The sequence below is a fragment of the Genypterus blacodes genome, unplaced genomic scaffold, assembly GCF_046128005.1.
Source record: "Genypterus blacodes isolate CSIRO-AG114 ecotype Tasmania unplaced genomic scaffold, CSIRO-AGI_Gbla_v1 ptg000199l_1, whole genome shotgun sequence".
NCBI lineage: Eukaryota > Metazoa > Chordata > Actinopteri > Ophidiiformes > Ophidiidae > Genypterus > Genypterus blacodes.
In genome coordinates, this window is record NW_027466998.1 from 273,758 (window position 1) to 279,757 (window position 6,000).

The window sequence follows — 6,000 nt, forward strand, 5'->3', positions numbered from 1 at the left end:
AGTTTTCTCTAGTTACAAGAATCGATGACCCGCGGGTCAACATTTTTAGAAAATTTTCAATATTCCCCAATTTGTCCCAAATTTACACAAATTGATGGCATTTCTGCCTGGATGCTGCGTCTGAAATTGTAGCTCTCTATCTCCTTCCTTGTCACAGACATGGGCTTTTCAAGTTTTCTCTAGTTACAAGAATCGATGACCCGCGGGTCAACATTTTTAGAAAATTTTCAATATTCCCCAATTTGTCCCAAATTTACACAAATTGATGGCATTTCTGCCTGGATGCTGCGTCTGAAATTGTAGCTCTCTATCTCCTTCCTTGTCACAGACATGGGCTTTTCAAGTTTTCTCTAGTTACAAGAATCGATGACCCGCGGGTCAACATTTTTAGAAAATTTTCAATATTCCCCAATTTGTCCCAAATTTACACAAATTGATGGCATTTGTGTCTGGATGCTGTGTCTGAAATTGTAGCTCTCTATCTCCTTCCTTGTCACAGATATGGGCTTTTCAAGTTTTCTCCAGTTTCAAAAATTGATGACCCGGGTCAACATTTTTAGAAAATGTTCAATATTCCCCAATTTGTCTCAAATTTACACAAATTGATGGCATTTCTGTCTGGATGCTGCGTCTGAAATTTTAGCTCTCTATCTCCTTCCTTGTCACAGATATGGGCTTTTTAAGTTTTCTCCAGTTTCAAAAATCGATGACCCGGGGGTCAACTTTTTTCCAAAATGGTCAATATTCCCCAATTTGTCCAAAATTTACACAAATTGATGGCATTTGTGTCTGGATGCTGTGTCTGAAATTGTAGCTCTCTATCTCCTTCCTTGTCACAGACATGGGCTTTTCAAGTTTTCTCTAGTTACAAGAATCGATGACCCGCGGGTAAACATTTTTAGAAAAAGTTCAATATTCCCCAATTTGTCCCAAATTTACACAAATTGATGGCATCTCTGTCTGGATGCTGCGTCTGAAATTTTAGCTCTCTATCTCCTTCCTTGTCACAGACATGGGCTTTTCAAGTTTTCTCTAGTTTCAAGAATCGATGACCCGCGGGTCAACGTTTTTAGAAAATTTTCAATATTCCCCAATTTGTCCCAAATTTACACAAATTGATGGCATTTCTGTCTGGATGCTGCGTCTGAAATTTTAGCTCTCTATCTCCTTCCTTGTCACAGATATGGGCTTTTAAAGTTTTCTCCAGTTTCAAAAATCGATGACCCGGGGGTCAACATTTTTCCAAAATTATCAATATTCCCCAATTTGCCCCAAATTTACACAAATTGATGGCATCTCTGTCTGGATGCTGCGTCTGAAATTTTAGCTCTCTATCTCCTTCCTTGTCACAGATATGGGCTTTTAAAGTTTTCTCCAGTTTCAAAAATCGATGACCCGGGGGTCAACATTTTTAGAAAATTTTCAATATTCCCCAATTTGCCCCAAATTTACACACATTGATGGCATTTCTGCCTGGATGCTGCGTCTGAAATTTTAGCTCTCTATCCCCTTCCTTGTCACAGATATGGGCTTTTCAAGTTTTCTCCAGTTTCAAAAATTGATGACCCGGGTCAACATTTTTAGAAAATTTTCAATATTCCCCAATTTGCCCCAAATTTACACACATTGATGGCATTTCTGCCTGGATGCTGCGTCTGAAATTGTAGCTCTCTATCTCCTTCCTTGTCACAGATATGGGCTTTTCAAGTTTTCTCTAGTTACAAGAATCGATGACCCGGGGGTCAACATTTTTAGAAAATTTTCAATATTCCCCAATTTGTCCCAAATTTACACAAATTGATGGCATCTCTGTCTGGATGCTGCGTCTGAAATTTTAGCTCTCTATCTCCTTCCTTGTCACAGATATGGGCTTTTCAAGTTTTCTCCAGTTTCAAGAATCGATGACCCGCGAGTCAACGTTTTTCCAAAATGTTCAATATTCCCCAATTTGTCCCAAATTTACACAAATTGATGGCATTTGTGTCTGGATGCTGTGTCTGAAATTGTAGCTCTCTATCTCCTTCCTTGTCACAGACATGGGCTTTTCAAGTTTTCTCTAGTTACAAGAATCGATGACCCGGGGGTCAACATTTTTAGAAAATTTTCAATATTCCCCAATTTGTCCCAAATTTACACAAATTGATGGCATCTCTGTCTGGATGCTGCGTCTGAAATTTTAGCTCTCTATCTCCTTCCTTGTCACAGATATGGGCTTTTCAAGTTTTCTCCAGTTTCAAAAATTGATGACCCGGGTCAACATTTTTCGAAAATTTCCAATATTCCCCAATTTGCCCCAAATTTACACAAATTGATGGCATCTCTGTCTGGATGCTGCGTCGAAATTTTAGCTCTCTATCTCCTTCCTTGTCACAGATATGGGCTTTTCAAGTTTTATTTACTTTCAAGAATCGATGACCCGCGGGTCAACATTTTTGGAAAATTTTCAATATTCCCCAATTTGCCCCAAATTTACACACATTGATGGCATTTCTGCCTGGATGCTGCGTCTGAAATTTTAGCTCTCTATCTCCTTCCTTGTCACAGATATGGGCTTTTCAAGTTTTCTCCAGTTTCAAAAATCGATGACCCGGGGGTCAACTTTTTTCCAAAATGTTCAATATTCCCCAATTTGCCCCAAATTTACACACATTGATGGCATTTCTGCCTGGATGCTGCGTCTGAAATGTTAGCCCTCTATCTCCTTCCTTGTCACAGATATGGGCTTTTCAAGTTTTCTCCAGGTTCAAAAATTGATGACCCGGGTCAACATTTTTAGAAAATTTTTCAATATTCCCCAATTTGCCCCAAATTTACATACATCGATGGCATTTCTGTCTGGATGCAACGTCTGAAATTTTAGCTCTCTATCTCCTTCCTTGTCACAGATATGGGCTTTTCAAGTTTTCTTTAGTTTCAAGAATCGATGACCCGCGGGTCAACATTTTTAGAAAATTTTCAATATTCCCCAATTTGCCCCAAATGTACACACATTGATGGCATTTCTGCCTGGATGCTGCGTCTGAAATTTTAGCTCTCTATCTCCTTCTTTGTCACAGATATGGGCTTTTCAAGTTTTCTCCAGTTTCAAAAATCGATGACCCGGGTCAAAATTTTTTGAAAATTTTCAATATTCCCCAATTTGCCCCAAATTTACACACATTGATGGCATTTCTGTCTGGATGCTGCGTCTGAAATTTTAGCTCTCTATCTCCTTCCTTGTCACAGATATGGGCTTTTCAAGTTTTCTCCAGTTGCAAAAATTGATGACCCGGGTCAACATTTTTGGAAAATTTTCAATATTCCCCAATTTGTCCAAAATTTACACAAATTGATGGCATTTCTGTCTGGATGCTGCTTCTGAAATTTTAGCTGTCTATCTCCTTCCTTGTCACAGATATGGGCTTTTCAAGTTTTCTCCAGTTTCAAAAATTGATGACCCGGGTCAACATTTTTAGAAAATTTTCAATATTCCCCAATTTGCCCCAAATTTACACACATTGATGGCATTTCTGCCTGGATGCTGCGTCTGAAATTGTAGCTCTCTATCTCCTTCCTTGTCACAGACATGGGCTTTTCAAGTTTTCTCTAGTTACAAGAATCGATGACCCACGGGTCAACATCTTTAGAAAATTTTCAATATTCCCCAATTTGTCCCAAATTTACACAAATTGATGGCATTTCTGCCTGGATGCTGCGTCTGAAATTGTAGCTCTCTATCTCCTTCCTTGTCACAGATATGGGCTTTTCAAGTGTCCTCTAGTTTCAAGAATCGATGACCCGCGGGTCAACATTTTTAGAAAATTTTCAATATTCCCCAAATTTGCCCCAAATTTACACAAATTGATGGCATTTCTGCCTGGATGCTGCGTCTGAAATTGTAGCTCTCTATCTCCTTCCTTGTCACAGACATGGGCTTTTCAAGTTTTCTCTAGTTACAAGAATCGATGACCCGCGGGTCAACATTTTTAGAAAATTTTCAATATTCCCCAATTTGTCCCAAATTTACACAAATTGATGGCATTTCTGCCTGGATGCTGCGTCTGAAATTGTAGCTCTCTATCTCCTTCCTTGTCACAGACATGGGCTTTTCAAATTTTCTCTAGTTACAAGAATCGATGACCCGCGGGTCAACATTTTTAGAAAATTTTCAATATTCCCCAATTTGTCCCAAATTTACACAAATTGATGGCATTTGTGTCTGGATGCTGTGTCTGAAATTTTAGCTCTCTATCTCCTTCCTTGTCACAGATATGGGCTTTTCAAGTTCTCTCCAGTTTCAAAAATTGATGACCCGGGTCAACATTTTTAGAAAATGTTCAATTTTCCCCAATTTGTCTCAAATTTACACAAATTGATGGCATTTCTGTCTGGATGCTGCGTCTGAAATTTTAGCTCTCTATCTCCTTCCTTGTCACAGATATGGGCTTTTTAAGTTTTCTCCAGTTTCAAAAATCGATGACCCGGGGGTCAACTTTTTTCCAAAATGGTCAATATTCCCCAATTTGTCCAAAATTTACACAAATTGATGGCATTTGTGTCTGGATGCTGTGTCTGAAATTGTAGCTCTCTATCTCCTTCCTTGTCACAGACATGGGCTTTTCAAGTTTTCTCTAGTTACAAGAATTGATGACCCGCGGGTCAACATTTTTAGAAAATTTTCAATATTCCCCAATTTGTCCCAAATTTACACAAATTGATGGCATCTCTGTCTGGATGCTGCGTCTGAAATTTTAGCTCTCTATCTCCTTCCTTGTCACAGACATGGGCTTTTCAAGTTTTCTCTAGTTTCAAGAATCGATGACCCGCGGGTCAACGTTTTTAGAAAATTTTCAATATTCCCCAATTTGTCCCAAATTTACACAAATTGATGGCATTTCTGTCTGGATGCTGCGTCTGAAATTTTAGCTCTCTATCTCCTTCCTTGTCACAGATATGGGCTTTTAAAGTTTTCTCCAGTTTCAAAAATCGATGACCCGGGGGTCAACATTTTTCCAAAATTATCAATATTCCCCAATTTGCCCCAAATTTACACAAATTGATGGCATCTCTGTCTGGATGCTGCGTCTGAAATTTTAGCTCTCTATCTCCTTCCTTGTCACAGATATGGGCTTTTAAAGTTTTCTCCAGTTTCAAAAATCGATGACCCGGGGGTCAACATTTTTAGAAAATTTTCAATATTCCCCAATTTGCCCCAAATTTACACACATTGATGGCATTTCTGCCTGGATGCTGCGTCTGAAATTTTAGCTCTCTATCCCCTTCCTTGTCACAGATATGGGCTTTTCAAGTTTTCTCCAGTTTCAAAAATTGATGACCCGGGTCAACATTTTTAGAAAATTTTCAATATTCCCCAATTTGCCCCAAATTTACACACATTGATGGCATTTCTGCCTGGATGCTGCGTCTGAAATTGTAGCTCTCTATCTCCTTCCTTGTCACAGATATGGGCTTTTCAAGTTTTCTCCAGTTTCAAAAATTGATGACCCGGGTCAACATTTTTAGAAAATTTTCAATATTCCCCAATTTGTCCCAAATTTACACAAATTGATGGCATTTCTGTCTGGATGCTGCGTCTGAAATTTTAGCTCTCTATCTCCTTCCTTGTCACAGACATGGGCTTTTCAAGTTTTCTCTAGTTACAAGAATCGATGACCCGGGGGTCAACATTTTTAGAAAATTTTCAATATTCCCCAATTTGTCCCAAATTTACACAAATTGATGGCATCTCTGTCTGGATGCTGCGTCTGAAATTTTAGCTCTCTATCTCCTTCCTTGTCACAGATATGGGCTTTTCAAGTTTTCTCCAGTTTCAAAAATTGATGACCCGGGTCAACATTTTTCGAAAATTTCCAATATTCCCCAATTTGCCCCAAATTTACACAAATTGATGGCATCTCTGTCTGGATGCTGCGTCTGAAATTTTAGCTCTCTATCTCCTTCCTTGTCACAGATATGGGCTTTTCAAGTTTTCTCCAGTTTCAAAAATTGATGACCCGGGTC